Below are 16,764 nucleotides of genomic sequence, written 5' to 3'. Positions count from 1 at the left end.
AAGCCAGAGAGAAGGTAAGAAAGATACTTTGCAGGAGAACTTGTGAGCTTTTGGCAATGTTAGCAATGTAGATTTTGATTCCAAGGCAAAGGGGTTCTTCCAGTCTCTAGTTTCCTGGACTATTCTGGTCCACCAGCTATGAATGACTCAAGGGCAAAATGATCATGCCTTATTCAATTGTAAACCAAATTCCTTGAACAGTGCAGAGAACCTAGTCAAATGTCCACTAAGCTATTCTAGTGGCTCTTATTCCAAAGTTCCTCTGAATTAATACATTTTCTTTTGAAGTACTGTGTTGAAAGCATAACCTCAAATGCTATTGTGAATCTCCAGTCCTTCATTTGATAGTCTTTCCTAGTATAAAGCAATCAATTTTTCTTGTCATGATGACTCTTTATAACTGCTTGCTCTTTATTGCATCTGCTTCCATTATTCTCTCCCCTTGACACATTTAATTCACTCTTTATTTTCCTTTTGTTAGATGCCATGGGTAAATCAGAAAATACAGATAGAATATGAGTGGAACCTTTTGTCCCTCTGTTCTAGACAAATGCTCTTTAACCAGAGCATTGTAAACATTGAAATGAGCTGAATAGATGGAATAGTCATTCCCCAGGGCTTTGAGAAAACTTGGTGCTGTGGCAAGGGCTCAGCTTTGCCCTCCACACCTGTCACACTTGTGCTCACATTGGGGTATAACAGGGTGCTGACTACATTGGCTCTTCCAGTGAACTAGAATAGTTGACAACTGGTTGACAATTCTGTGAGAATTTTCAAGGGACAAGGGTATCTGAGGCTGGCTCCAGCATCTTCCTGTTGGTGTTCCATTTTCATGCACCCTCTTCTTTTCAAAGAAAAAAAACTTTTTTCAAGAGTTTCACCCAGAATAGAATTCCTTTTTGGTACCTAAGTTTTGAGTATCTTTTTAAAAAATCTCTTACTGCCACATCCTCCCAAAGTCTAAGAGGAACTGACTTGGCAGTAAGTGTAGCATTTATTTCCTTCTCCCTTTACTAAGAAATTCCCAGAGGATCCTTTCCTCAGAAATACAAGCTTGAATTGTGCCCAGTCCTTGCTACTAATGCTCACTAAGAGAGATGGCAACACTAAAACAAGCAGCTATTAGCAATGGCATTTGGGCTGTGAGTGGTTTGTAGATGTTGAGAGTGAAATATTTCAAAATGGAACTGAGTGGAAAAGCCAAATTCTAATTGATAAAGGGGCTGTACATGTGCTTCATTTAACTTCAGACAGACTTCTGACTACTTGTGCCATATACAAATGTGTACAACAAAGCTTGAAATTGTATTTCCATTTTACTTAATTAGATTAGTGCAAGACCTGCATAATAATCAACAGTTAGTACCCTCACTACTACTGGGGTTCAGAATCTCAAAATAATTGCTGCTTTTGAAATTTGGTCTGTCCTCTGGGAATGAGGTCATTTGGTTGATTTTTGGTGTCGCTAAGGTTGGTTTTACTTGTATTTGTGTGGTCCAACTAAAGGAACTCAATTTTCTTTAACTAGAGTAGGTAGACATAAAAATAGAATGCATTTTTAAAATTCTGAAGAAGTAATTAAGGATTTTTTTTAAATTAAAGACTGCCTGCTTTAACAAAAATAAGTTCAAGTACTATTTTTTTTCCAAGTTTTAAAAGAAATGGGTAATGAAACCTCACTGCATGTTTTCTCTCCAACATGAATAATAGGAATTTGAAATCCATTATAATTACAATTAAGGTGGTTTCTCTCCAGGTTTTAGATATCTACAGTGTGTGGCCTGCAAAGAGAACAGCTTTACATAATTACAAAAGACGAGGAAGATTGGTTTCAGAAAAGCCAATAGTGGAACAGACTATTACACATAAAATTCTGGGCAAGAAGACAATGACAATACCAAGAGAGAGAGCGCTCAAGAGAGCGATACTAAGAACCCATTCAGAAATCAAGAAAACCCAAATAGCATTTATCCAAGCAGAGAGCAGCTCTGCAGTTTTCTGTTAAGCAAAAGGAAGGCAGATGTTCCATCTCGTCCCTGTTGGGAAGATTTTCATTTGCAGCTGGGTGATGTTTTAAAATAAGACTTTTGTAAGTACTGCTTTGTGGAAGGAAGTCGAATTTCATGACAGCCAAGAGTAGTTTTGGGCCACTCTTGTACTCTCAGATGTGCAGTTCAAACTTTGACTTAAAAGGAACACGTAGGAATAGAAAAAGTTCAAGCCTTAGAGTTAAGGACCTTGTGCCTGCCTTGGTCATTAAGTCAGGCTATCTACCTTTTCATGCTCCAGTTTCTTCATTGGCTGAGCAGATTATGATAACATACTGTGACTGTGTGAAATGGGTTGGTACACCTCTTAACTTCCCTGAATCTTGGTAGTTTTATCTGTAAAGTGAGATCATTTATGACTTTTGAGAATGTCTAGGTAAGGGGCCTTCATATTTCTTGTAAGCTAATTCTCAATTAACTCCATATTTCTCATATTCTATGGCCCTGCTATTTGCCTTTTATGTTTCATGGAGTGTTTATGAAGATGAAATAAGACCATGTACAGGTCAGTGCTTTAAAGGATATAAAGAGCTACCTAAAAATCAAAGTGGGACTCTTATTGTTAATACAGCATCGGATTTTGAAACAAGTTCCAGTTTTTGGTCAAAATGTTTATAAATCATATATCCAATCTGGGGTAGGATCATTGGGGAAATTTCTTACCCTAAAATTAGTAAACATATGAGATAGAATTTGGACCCAGGTCAGTCTGATCAAGGTCTATGTGTCTGATGATTACCTGTATTGGTAGGAAGATGACTGTTGTTAAAAGATAAACTGAGACATATTAAAAATTTTAAGAGTCTATTTGAGCAAGAGTGGATTTGAATCAGGCAGCATCCAATCTAGCAGATACAAAGGAGCTCTGAGTAGCTTTACAAAATGAATGACTTTTATTTTTATTTTTATTTTTTTTATTTTTTTAATTTTATTTTACAAATTAAATCAGTTATACATATACATATGTTCCCATATCCCCTCCCTTTTGCGTCTCCCTCCCACCCTCCCTATCCCACCCCTCCAGGCGGTCACAAAGAACCGAGCTGATCTCCCTGTGCTATGCAGCTGCTTCCCACTAGCTATCTACCTTACGTTTGGTAGTGTATATATGTCCATGCCGCTCTTTCACTTTGTCACAGCTTACCCTTCCCCCTCCCCATATCCTCAAGTCCATGCTCTAGTAGGTCTGTCTTTATTCCTGTCTTACCCCTATGTTCTTGATGACATTTTTTTCTTAAATTCCATATATATGTGTCAGCATACAGTATTTGTCTTTCTCTTTCTGACTTACTTCACTCTGTATGACAGACTCTAGGTCCATCCACCTCATTACAAATAGCTCAATTTCATTTCTTTTTATGGCTGAGTAATATTCCATTGTATATATGTGCCACATCCTCTTTATCCATTCATCTGTTGATGGACACTTAGGTTGCTTCCATGTCCTGGCTATTGTAAATAGAGCTGCTATGAACATTTTGGTACATGACTCTTTTTGAATTATGGTTTTCTCAGGGTATATGCCCAGTAGTGGGATTGCTGGGTCATATGGTAGTTCTATTTGTAGTTTTTTAAGGAACCTCCATACTGTTCTCCATAGTGGCTGTACCAATTCACATTCCCACCAGCAGTGCAAGAGTGTTCCCTTTTTTCCACACCCTCTCCAGCATTTATTGTTTCTAGATTTTTTGATGATGGCCATTCTGACTGGTGTGAGATGATATCTCATTGTAGTTTTGATTTGCATTTCTCTAATGAGTAAAGATGTTGAGCATCCTTTCATGTGTTTGTTGGCAGTCTGTATATCTTCTGTGGAGAAATGTCTATTTAGGTCTTCTGCCCATTTTTGGATTGGGTTGTTTGTTTTTTTGCTATTGAGCTGCATGAGCTGCTTATAAATTTTGGAGATTAATCCTTTGTCAGTTGCTTCATTTGCAAATATTTTCTCCCATTCTGAGGGTTGTCTTTTGGTCTTGTTTATGGTTTCCTTTGCTGTGCAAAAGCTTTGAAGTTTCATTAGGTCCCATGTGTTTATTTTTGTCTTTATTTCCATTTCTCTAGGAGGTGGGTCAAAAAGGATCTTGCTGTGATTTATGTCATAGAGTGTTCTGCCTATGTTTTCCTCTAGGAGTTTGATAGTGTCTGGCCTTACATTTAGGTCTTTAATCCATTTTGAGCTAATTTTTGTGTATGGTGTTAGGGAGTGATCTAATCTCATACTTTTACATGTCCCTGTCCAGTTTTCCCAGCACCACTTATTGAAGAGACTGTCCTTTCTCCACTGTACATTCCTGCCTCCTTTATCAAAGATAAGGTGACCATATGTCCGTGGGTTTATCTCTGGGCTTTCTATCCTGTTCCATTGATCTATCTTTCTGTTTTTGTGCCAGTACCATACTGTCTTGATTACTGTAGCTTTGTAGTATAGTCTGAAGTCAGGGAGCCTGATTCCTCCAGCTCCGTTTTTCCTTCTCAAGATTGCTTTGGCTATTCGGGGTCTTTTGTGTTTCCATACAAATTGTGAAATTTTTTGTTCTAGTTCTGTGAAAAATGCCATTGGTAGTTTGATAGGGATTGCATTGAATCTGTAGATTGCTTTGGGTAGTAGAGTCATTTTCACAATGTTGATTCTTCCAATCCAGGAACATGGTACATCTCTCCATCTATTTGTATCATCTTTAATTTCTTTCATCAGTGTCTTATAATTTTCTGCATACAGGTCTTTTGTCTCCTTAGGTAGGTTTATTCCTAGATATTTTATTCTTTTTGTTGCAATGGTAAATGGGAGTGTTTCCTTGATTTCACTTTCAGATTTTTCATCATTAGTATATAGGAATGCCAGAGATTTCTGTGCATTAATTTTGTATCCTGCTACTTTACCAAATTCATTGATTAGCTCTATTAGTTTTCTGGTAGCATCTTTAGGATTCTCTATGTATAGTATCATGTCATCTGCAAACAGTGACAGCTTTACTTCTTCTTTTCCCATTTGGATTCCTTTTATTTCCTTTTCTTCTCTGATTGCTGTGGCTAAAACTTCCAAAACTATGTTGAATAAGAGTGGTGAGAGTGGGCAACCTTGTCTTGTTCCTGATCTTAGTGGAAATGGTTTCAGTTTTTCACCATTGAGGACGATGCTGGCTGTGGGTTTGTCATATATGGCCTTTATTATGTTGAGGAAAGTTCCCTCTATGCCTACTTTCTGCAGGGTTTTTATCATAAATGGGTGTTGAATTTTGTCAAAAGCTTTCTCTGCATCTATTGAGATGATCATATGGTTTTTCTCCTTCAGTTTGTTAATATGGTGTATCACGTTGATTGATTTGCGTATATTGAAGAATCCTTGCATTCCTGGAATAAACCCCACTTGATCATGGTGTATGATCCTTTTAATGTGCTGTTGGATTCTGTTTGCTAGTATTTTGTTGAGGATTTTTGCATCTATGTTCATCAGTGATATTGGCCTGTAGTTTTCTTTCTTTGTGACATCCTTGTCTGGTTTTGGTATCAAGGTGATGGTGGCCTCGTAGAATGAGTTTGGGAGTGTTCCTCCCTCTGCTATATTTTGGAAGAGTTTGAGAAGGATAGGTGTTAGCTCTTCTCTAAATGCTTGATAGAATTCCCCTGTGAAGCCATCTGGTCCTGGGCTTTTGTTTGTTGGAAGATTTTTAATCACAGTCTCAATTTCAGTGCTTGTGATTGGTCTGTTCATATTTTCTATTTCTTCCTGATTCAGTCTTGGCAGGTTGTGCATTTCTAAGAATTTGTCCATTTCTTCCAGGTTGTCCATTTTATTGGCATAGAGTTGCTTATAGTAATCTCTCATGATCTTTTGTATTTCTGCAGTGTCAGTTGTTACTTCTCCTTTTTCATTTCTAATTCTATTGATTTGAGTCTTCTCCCTTTTTTTCTTGATGAGTCTGGCTAATGGTTTATCAATTTTGTTTATCTTCTCAAAGAACCAGCTTTTAGTTTTATTGATCTTTGCTATCGTTTCCTTCATTTCTTTTTCATTTATTTCTGATCTGATTTTTATGATTTCTTTCCTTCTGCTAACTTTGGGATGTTTTTGTTCTTCTTTCTCTAATTGCTTTAGGAGCAAGGTTAGGTTGTTTATTCGAGATATTTCCTGTTTCTTAAGGTGGGATTGTATTGCCATAAACTTCCCTCTTAGAACTGCTTTTGCTGCATCCCATAGGTTTTGGGTCGTCGTGTCTCCATTGTCATTTGTTTCTAGGTATTTTTTAATTTCCTCTTTGATTTCTTCAGTGATCACTTCGTTATTAAGTAGTGTATTGTTTAGCCTCCATGTGTTTGTATGTTTTACAGCTCTTTTCCTGTAATTGATATCTAGTCTCATAGCATTGTGGTCGGAAAAGATACTTGATACAATTTCAATGTTCTTAAATTTACCAAGGCTTGATTTGTGACCCAAGATATGATCTATCCTGGAGAATGTTCCATGAGCACTTGAGAAAAATGTGTATTCTGATGTTTTTGGATGGAATGTCCTATAAATATCAATTAAGTCCATCTTGTTTAATGTATCATTTAAAGCTTGTGTTTCCTTATTTATTTTCATTTTGGATGACCTGTCCATTGGTGAAAGTGGGGTGTTAAAGTCCCCTACTATGATTGTGTTACTGTCGATTTCTCCTTTTATGGCTGTTAATATTTCCCTTATGTATTGAGGTGCTCCTATGTTTGGTGTATACATATTTACAATTGTTATATCTTCTTCTTGGATTGATCCCTTGATCATTATGTAGTGTCCTTCTTTGTCTCTTCTAGTAGTCTTTATTTTAAAGTCTATTTTGTCTGATATGAGAATTGCTACTCCAGCTTTCTTTTGGTTTCCATTTGCATGGAATATCTTTTTCCATCCCCTTACTTTCAGTCTGTATGTGTCTCTAGGTCTGAAGTGGGTCTCTTGTAGACAGCATATATATGGGTCTTGTTTTTGTATCCATTCAGCCAGTCTGTGTCTTTTGGTGGGAGCATTTAGTCCATTTACATTTAAGGTAATTATTGATATGTATGTTCCTATTCCCATTTTCTTAATTGTTTTGGGTTCGTTATTGTAGTTCTTTTCCTTCTGTTGTGTTTCTTGCCTAGAGAAGTTCCTTTAGCATTTGTTGTAAAGCTGGTTTGGTGGTGCTGAACTCTCTCAGCTTTTGCTTGTCTGTAAACGTTTTAATTTCTCCATCAAATCTGAATGAGATCCTTGCTGGGTAGAGTAATCTTGGTTGCAGGTTTTTCTCCTTCATCACTTTAAGTATGTCCTGCCACTCCCTTCTGGCTTGTAGAGTTTCTGCTGAGAGATCAGCTGTTATCCTGATGGGGATTCCCTTGTGTGTTATTTGTTGTTTTTCCCTTGCTGCTTTTAATATGATTTCTTTGTGTTTAATTTTTGACAGTTTGATTAATATGTGTCTTGGTGTATTTCTCCTTGGATTTATTCTGTATGGGACTCTCTGTGCCTCCTGGACTTGATTAACTATTTCCTTTCCCATATTAGGGAAGTTTTCAACTATAATCTCTTCAAATATTTTCTCAGTCCCTTTCTTTTTCTCTTCTTCTTCTGGAACCCCTATAATTCGAATGTTGGTGCGTTTAATGTTGTCCCAGAGGTCTCTGAGACTGTCCTCTGTTCTTTTCATTCTTTTTTCTTTATTTTGCTGTGCAGCAGTTATTTCCACTATTTTATCTTCCACCTCACTTATCCGTTCTTCTGCCTCAGTTATTCTGCTATTGATCCCATCTAGAGTAATTTTTATTTCATTTATTGTGCTTTTAATCGATGCTTGATTCGTCTTTAGTTCTTCTAGGTCCTTGTTAACTGTTTCTTGCATTTTGTCTATTCTATTTCCAAGATTTTGGATCATCTTTACCATCATTATTCTGAATTCTTTTTCAGATAGACTGCCTATTACCTCTTCATTTGTTATGTCTGGTGGGTTTTTATCTTGCTCCTTCTCCTGCTGTGTGTTTTTCTGTCTTCTCATTTTGCTTATGTTACTGTGTTTGGGGTCTCCTTTTTGCAGGCTGCAGGTTCGTAGTTCCCGTTGTTTTTGGTGTCTGTCCCCAGTGGCTAAGGTTGGTTTAGTGGGTTGTGTAGGCTTCTTGGTGGAGGGGACTACTGCCTGTGTTCTGGTGGATAAGGCTGGATCTTGTCTTTCTGGTGGGCAGGTCCACGTCTGGTGGTGTGTTTTGGGGTGTTTGCGGACTTTTTATGATTTGAGGCAGCCTCTCTGCTAATGGGTGGCGTTGTGTTCCTGTCTTGCTAGTTGTTTGGCATAGGGATTTCCAGCACTGTAGCTTGCTGGTCGTTGGGTGAAGCTGGGTGCTGGTGTTGAGATGGAGATCTCTGGAAGATTTTCGCCGTTTGATATTATGTGGAGCTGGGAGGTCTCTTGTGGACCAGTGTCCTGAAGTTGGCTCTCCCACCTCAGAGGCACAGCACTGACTCCTGGCTCCTCAATTTGGGATGATTTGTTGTCTATTCATGTATTCCACAGATGCAGGGTACATCAAGTTGATTGTGGAGCTTTAATCCGCTGCTTCTGAGGCTGCTGGGAGAGGTTTCCCTTTCTCTTCTTTGTTCTCACAGCTCCTGGGTCTCAGCTTTGGATTTGGCCCCGCCTCTGCGTGTAGGTCGCCGGAGGGCGTCTGTTCTTCTCTCAGACAGGACAGGGTTAAAGGAGCAGCCTCTTCGGGGACTCTGGCTCACTCAGGCCGGGCGGGAGGGAGGGGCACGGAGTGCGGGGCGATCCTGCAGCGGCAGAGGTCGGCGTGACGTTGCACCAGCCCGGGGCGGGCCGTGCGTTCTCCCAGGGAAGCCGCCCCTGGATCCCTGGACCCCGGCAGTGGCAGGCCGCACAGGCTCCCGGAAGGGCGGCGTGGACAGTGACCCGCGCTCGCACGCAGGCCCCCCGGCGGCGGCAGCAGCAGCCCCAGCGTCCCACGCCCGTCCCTGGGCTCCGCGCCCCCAGCCACGACTCGCGCCCGTCTCCGGAGCCTCTCCACGCGGCGCTCTCAATCCCCTCTCCTCGCGCACCAGGAAACCAAGAGGGAAGAAAAAGTCCCCCGCCTCCTCGGCAGCTCCAGAGTTCCCCCGGACTCCCTCCCGGCTAGCTGTGGCACATTAGCCCCCTTCAGGCTGAGTTCTCGCCGCCAGCCCCAGTCCTCTCCCTGCGCTCTGACCGAAGCCCGAGCCTCAGCTCCAGCACCGCCCGCCCCGGCTGGGGAGCAGACAAGCCTCTCGGGCTGGTGAGTGCCGCTCGGCACCGCTCTTCTGTGCGGGAATCTCTCTGCTTTGCCCTACCCAGGTATGTGGGGAGTTTCTTGCCTTTTGGGAGGTCTGGGGTCTTCTGCCAGCGTTCAGTAGGTGTTCTCAAAATGAATGACTTTTATAGCCAGAAAGGAATGGGAATGAGGAAGTTACACTAGGCAAAAAAAAAAAAAAAAAAAAAAAAAGGTTGGTTATTGCAAGGTTACTTACTTTCCTTTAGGGGATGACAGGAGTCTACCAGGCAGACTACCTAACTGTTGGTCAGGTGATTCCTGGTTGACTGGCTTAAGATTTCATTTATGAGAGCTGTAAATGTAATTCAGTCTTGGTTGGTGATGTGGGTCTTGGCATAAAGAACTCTATTTTGGGCCTGTTGTCTTTTTTTTTTTTTTTTTTTTTTAACATTATCTGTAATGGTGAGAATGCCCACTACTCAAACTGGTTTAGAGGGAATGCTGATAAAGGGGTTTGAAACTTCTTCACCCATTTTCTTTGGGTTCTTTCCATCAAGGGTAAAAAGTCCAAAAAAAGCACTTCCTTGCTTCTCTCAATAGGCCTCTGTTAACATCAAGAGAGAGGTGCTCTGAAATGTTTTGCTTTCACTGAGGGGTCTGATGAGTTACAGCTCTTAGGATTAGGTTATTGATATTGGAAATATGCATTTTCCCTTACTGGTTATGTAAGATTTATGTAGCTTGAGTTTTTTTTATTTAACAGGGCTGGGAGTCTAAATGTATTGTTAAAAGTCTGTGAATGGCTGAGGTTTTCTTAAATTTTATAGGCTAAATTATTGGTAATAACTCATAAAATCTCAGGAAGATAAGACTCTATGAAAATATAAACTTTATTATTAAAGACTTGAAGTGTTTATACTGAGCTGTGAATTGTGGTGGTATGTATGTGTGTGTGCTGTTCCCTGGCAGCCAACAAACACAGTGAGGTCATCAGCATGTGCTAAGACCCTGAGAGTGAGACTCATGTCTGTGCTCAGGATCAAGAAGCACCATGTATATAAAAGGGGGAATGTCTTGCTGTGCAACAGACTGGGTGTGGAATGGAAGGAAGTGGAGGGAGCCTGAGATGTAGCAAAGGTTTCCAGATTGGGTGACTGGGATGGTGGGGACAGGAAGAGAAGCAAGTAGGCTCTCAACAGTAGAGATGTGTACCTCAGAAGAGGGATCTGTACTCGGTATGCAGAATTGGGATTAAGCAGCTTTGAGAGGATGGGTTCACCTGTGGGAAGAGATGGACCCAGGGAAGGGGTGTGCCATGAGATTCCCTTCTCTGAGCTGGTTTTAAACAGAGGCAGGTACAGAACAAAGAGGAGAAAATGGTACTAGCAAATCCACTGGGGGCAACATAACCTACTCCTACTCCAGGGCTTTAGCACATGTTGCACTCATTGTCTAAAAAATTCTTTCCCCATCTAACTCTGTGGGTCATTGCCTCATCCTTTTCAGAACCTGGCTGAAATGTCACCTTCTCAGTGAAGCCTTCAATGACTGCTCCATTTAAAACTGCAATCTCTCCCATGCTCAGCATTCTCCATCCCCCTGCCTTACATCATTTTTCTCCTAAAGCACATATCCCCGTATGCCATACTCTAAGTTTAACTGAATGGTTTGTTTAATGTTGGTCTCCATCCACTAAAATGACCAGCTTCAGGAGGTCAGGGACTCTTCTTTACTTTGCATCTCTGGAATCACTGAGATTGCCTGGCACATAGTAGGAGCTCCAAAAATAGTTGTTGAAAGAACAAGTAGGCTCATAGGGGCCTAAAGGCCCAGCTCTCATGTGATCATTAGCCTTGGAAATGCAGGAGGACCCAATTTTGGTGGGAGAGTGAAGAAAAGATTATACACTAACTTGATAGCAGGAAACTTGAGGCCACATTTTGTAACTAGAAAATGTTTAAAGAAGACAAATAGCAAAGCAATTTGTCTTCCAGAGAGGATAATTCAGAATATTAATGGGGCTGCTGATAAATTCGTTGAGAAAATTAAGGATGCACTCACAGTTTTTGTGCAGGTGGAGATTGATGACAAGAGAGCTGGTTTAGAGGGACGTCAGTGTGTCTGAAAAATCGCAGGTTGTGATTTGGTTTAGGTGGGCATAATGATCTCTCCTGTATACTCAAGGTGGTTATAAGTGGTAAGTCAGTCTTGGTTTCTTAAAGTGCTTTTAAAAAATGATCTCTATAATTCAGAGAAATTAAGGATTAGAACAGAGAAATTACCTGAGTTGATAAAATGAAGAGAATGAATATGCTGGATTCACTAGAACTTGAAATTAAGTTGTTGTAGAGAAAATGCAATTTTCAGAATGATATAATTTTTAAAAAATGATTTAAGGATACATTGAAATATATGGAAAACTCAGTTTAATGTGAAATTTTTTATTGTAGAGTTGTAAAAGCATGCAACCCAGTTGTGGGTCAGACCTTAGAAGTTTCCCTCTTGGATTCTCAGAAGGTCTGGTTGGCTCATGGACTTCCTGGAAGTGTAACTTTGCACACTGGGAAGTCAAGTGGATGTCCAGGACCCCATCTGAGGTGGCCATTGCATGGTCCTAGGAAAAGACCTGTATGTGGTGTGAAGTCCAGGAGGCAACGCTTGATTTAATTCTGTTCAAATGATGAGCTGACCAACATAATCTGTATTTAAAAGCTTATTTTCTAAAGCACCAATGACTGCATACTGTCTGCATACATTCATTTACTTCTTTTTCTGGAAGGAGAGTTTGGATAATTGTACCTTCTCAACAGGAGTAATACCTGTCTTATCTTTCCATGGGCTGATCATTTACCATGTTGCTTTCATTTCTGGGTCTTGTCAGTAACACAATTTGGTCAGTGAAGTTGACATGGGGCTGCTCCTTTCTTTCCTGGAGATGATCTTCACTCTTCTCCTCTCCCTATTTTCTAAAAAAGAAATATCTGATTTGTCTAGCTTGGTTAAGGGAATATAGGACCTCTGATCCAGTGGGGGGATGTAATTCTCCCCAAAGAAATCAAGAATGTGAAATAGATAGTGGGCAATGAAAAAGTAGCTAATATCCAAAAACTGATGGATTAAGAGAGCACTAAAATGTAAGTAAACTGCTATGCCCCTGTATGTGGCCATAGCAGTTTAATTTCTGTGCCTGACATCTAATTTTGGATACTTCTAGTCCCTTGATGTTTTCTTCCATAATTTATCAGAGTGCTGGTAGACAGTGAGTTGACTTTTTTTTTTTTGATGTCTCATGTGATGAGATTATTGGCTCTATAAATCTCCTGTCTCCTAACCTGTATCCTGTAGGTGAATGAAAATAGGATTTGAAGTAAAACTATTTAGGTAGGAAGTTATTAAACAGTATTCTAGAATTACCAGTAGTTTTAATGTTGTAGCTTTATTGGCATATTTTCATCATGATACTTCCCAGTGGGAGATCTGTTTTCAGCTTGATCTGTATTTAGGAAGAGATGTCCTACCATAAGGTTTTTTGTTGTTGTTGTTAGTTTTGCTGTAATAATGCTGTGTAACAAATAACTCCCCAAATCGCAGTGGCTAGCAACATTTATTTCTCACTAATTGGTCTGAAGATCCAGTGACTCTGATGGGCTCTGCTGTGCTTGGTTGGGCTTATATGGGATAGACTGTAAGAGGATGGACAAAGGTAGCATGAGGCTGGTGAGCTCTCCAAATGCTCGGGTGCCAAGCATTTGCTGATTCCACCCTATGCCTGGCACATGTGTCTTTCGGTCCTGGCTGGGCATTGTCACCTCCCCCTGGGCCAGCACCACCCACATACCTCTTGGCAGAGGCCACAATTGATTGACTTCCTGTTGAGTTTCCACTCTTTGGCATGGCTGCATTTTGATGGCAGAGGGAGCAGTTATGCCCAGAGCCCGGTGTGTCAGCATCACCAGTCTGACCTGAGCACCATGTGCTGCATAACATGACATGACATGACACGTGGCACAGGGAGAACTGCCCAGCATGGAAGATTCTCAGGGGCTGCTAGAGTCATCCCTGATGACATCAGGCCTCCCAGCCGTTCAGAGGATGAGGAGTCACTGGCAGGGCAGAAGCGGGTCTCCTCACAGGCTTTGGGCACCATCCCTAAATGGAGAAGCTCCACCAGGTTCATCGGGAGAAAGAAGTTTGATGATGAGCTGGTGGAGAGCAGCCTGGCTAAGTCCTCTACCCGGGTGAAGGGGGCCAGTGGGGTGGAACCAGGGTGCTGTTCGGGGAGTGAACCCTCCTCCAGTGAGAAGAAGGTGTCTAAGGCCCCCAGCACCCTGCCCCTGGACACACCAAGCATGTGAAGAAGAGCAAACAGCCACTCCAGGTGACCAAGGATCTGGGCCGCTGGAAGCCTGCAGATGAACTCCTGCTCATCAATGCTGTATTGCAGACCAATGACCTGACATCTGTCCACCTAGTTGTGATGTTCAGCTGCCGCTTCACCCTGCGGGAAGTCCAGGAGCACTGGTACGCCCGGCTCTATGATCCTGTCATCTCCAAGCTGGCCTGCCAGGCCATGAGACAGCTGCACCCAGAGGCCATTGCCACCATCCAGAGCAAGGCCCTGTTTAGCAAGGCTGAAGAGCAGCTGCTGAGCAAAGTGGGATCTACCAGCCAGCCCACCTTGGAGACCTTCCAAGACCTGCTGCACAGACACCCCGATGCCTTCTACCTGGCCCGTACTGCCAAGGCTCTGCAGGCCCAGTGGCAGCTCATGAAGCCGTATTACCTGTTGGAGGACCAGACAGCCACTGCCCAAGGGGGACCAAATGCTGAAATTCTCCATCACAGAGGACTTGATTGATGACAGTAAGCTCAGTGATATGCGAGATGAAGTCCTAGAACGTGAGCTGACAGTGGCTGACTGACGCCAGAAACAAGAGATTCGGCAGCTGGAACAGGAACTGCGTAAGTGGCTGGTGCTAGTAGATAGCATCACAGGCATGAACTCTTCGGACTCTGACAACCAGACCCTGGCAGTGCTGCGGGGCCGCATGGTGCGATGCACTTGAGAAAGATCACCCTAAGCAGAGCAACCGAGGGTAACCAGATTGATGTGGACCTGTCTCTGGAGGGTCCGGCCTGGAAGATCTCCCGGAAGCAAGGTGTCATCAAGCTGAAAAACAACGGTGATTTCTTCATTGCCATTGAGGCCCGATGGCCCATCTACATCAATGGATGGCCTGTGCTGTATGGTTCCAGATAGCGCCTTAGAAAGAGCTCCATGGTGGAGATTGCCAGCCTGTAATTTGTTTTCCTCATCTACAAGGATCTCATTGCCCTTATTCAGGCTGAGGCTGCCAAGATCACACCACAGTGAGAAGTGGTGGCAGGACCCATGGGCTCTCTCTGGCCTCAGTTTCCCCTGCCATCCCAGACCCCTGGAGCTGGGAACTCAGGCTCCTGGAAAAACCAGAGGGGGCTGAGGGAGATTCAGCTCCTGGCCCCTTGATCTGTGCCTCTGTGGGAGGGTGGAGCTGGCCCTGGGGAAGCCCCTAGAGGCTGGGACCCTCAGGCTTCCTTAATGCCAGAGCCCCTGCCCTTCTCTCTCTGCAGAGGACCCTACCCTTTCCCCCAGATTCCCACCTTTGCCTGGTGTCTCCAGCAGATTAGCTTCAGACTTTTCCTTTATTATTTTTCTTTTGTAAATACAAAGCACTGAGTTCCGAAGTAAAAAAAAAACCAAAACTAAAGGATACATTGAGAGTGATAATCCATATTCCAGAATATGGTTACATGTAAAACAAACATAAAATACATATATATTATATTATTCACATATAAAATAAGCTAGATCACATATATAATAAACTGATATTTTGTGGCTCTAATATCTACCTTCCAACTTTGTAATGTAATGAACTAAGAAAGTCCCACCAGGTGGGAATTGTCTCACTTCTAGGCTTGTCCAGACCATCACTTTCATTGTCTTGGTTCTGTATGTGGACTGATCAGCACTTGATTCTTAATGACCTTCCATAGTATTCAGTCTCTGCATTGGCAGGGTTGCCTCTTTATACATTAAGATTCTTATGCTCAATGTAGATAATTCTTAATATATATGTCTATAGTTTAAGGAGATAAAGAGTTTACATCAGCTGTATTCTTCTTCTCTCTTGCTATCCTTGAATGGCATTTTACTCAGACGTATTTCTTGAATGCCTATGCAGGGTAATGTGTGAGCTAGTGGATGAATAAGATAGATATGGTTCTTGCACTTGTCCCATTCACAACTCCTCCATAAATAAAGGCCCTGCTGGAACAGAAGGCACGTTGGTCTTCTTCAATATGCCACCTTCTAAATGCCTGAGGATCACTTGAGATCCTCAAGTGCATTGGAGTCTCTTCTCTGCTTGTAGGGGGCTTGGGATGGGGAAATACTCCTCCCTTCTTAGGATAGTTTGTGTGGGACATTAATGAGATTCCTTTGGTTTGTTTGAGATAGGTGATTGTTTATAGTTTAAATATTTCTTATGTGCCTATGTAGAATAGAATTCCTCTTTCTTCTCTGAACTTAAAACACTGTTAATAAGTGGACTCCATAGAAAGGAAGATGACTTTTTGAAAAGCAGTTGATCCTTGAACAATGTAGATGTTAAGAGTGCCCACCCTCCCCACAGTTGAAAAACCACAGATAATTTATAGTCCTTTTCTGTATATAGTAGGTGGTTCTTCCGTATCTGTGGTTCTGCAACTGCTGATTCAACCAACCAACTATTGTGTAGTACTGAAGTATTTACTATTGAAAAAAAAATCTGCATGTAAGTGGAACTGCATATAAGTACAGTTCAAACCTGTGTTGCTCAAGGGTCAATGTACTATGTCCTAGGTTGTCAATTATATCTTGGCATTCTCCTCTGTGCTGGAGTACAAATTACCAGGTGGAAGAAGGATAGAGTAGTTCATTGAAATTCTTGTAAAGGAAAATAAAACCCATGTGCAACCACTGGTCTATTAATATGTGTTCTTATTAAGAAAGGAGGATTTGAATTAAAATTCAACTTGTTTTTCTAAAAGCCAAATTTGAAAAATTGAAGGTAAAATGGAAGAGTATCTTCAAAAATGTTCTGGAAGTTTCTAGTTGTATTATTCCAAATTGGTGATGTTAATATTTTAAAATAATAATACCTGCATGGTTTATTATTCTCCAGGGATACTCTGATCATTGGAGTTGTGCTATTTATTTATTAGATAGTGTCGGAAGTGAATTGAGAGGTACTGAGAGAGAAAATTCAAGAGTTCCTGAATTTTCCCTGAGATTTCCAAGTTTGTGCATACATAATGGCTTTAGTCACTTACTCATTTTACTCCCAAATGCCTACTTTGTGTTTGTACAAATTTTTGTATCTCAAGAAAAAAATCTATTTCTGAACAATATCATATTTTATCTCCAAACTTCTCTTAAAGCTTTTTCTCT

The 16,764-nt window shown here is 41.4% G+C and overlaps 1 pseudogene; it reads left to right on the top strand.

The window, feature by feature from the left end:
- Positions 1-13,288: 13,288 nt before the first annotated feature.
- On the top strand, positions 13,289-14,732 carry LOC132501920 (microspherule protein 1-like; annotated as a pseudogene).
- Positions 14,733-16,764: the final 2,032 nt, after the last annotated feature.

This window comes from Mesoplodon densirostris, chromosome 14, assembly GCF_025265405.1.
Source record: "Mesoplodon densirostris isolate mMesDen1 chromosome 14, mMesDen1 primary haplotype, whole genome shotgun sequence".
Taxonomy (NCBI): Eukaryota; Metazoa; Chordata; class Mammalia; order Artiodactyla; family Ziphiidae; genus Mesoplodon; species Mesoplodon densirostris.
The sequence above is the reverse complement of the archived record's forward strand: the minus strand, read 5'-3'. Positions and strand labels throughout refer to the sequence as shown.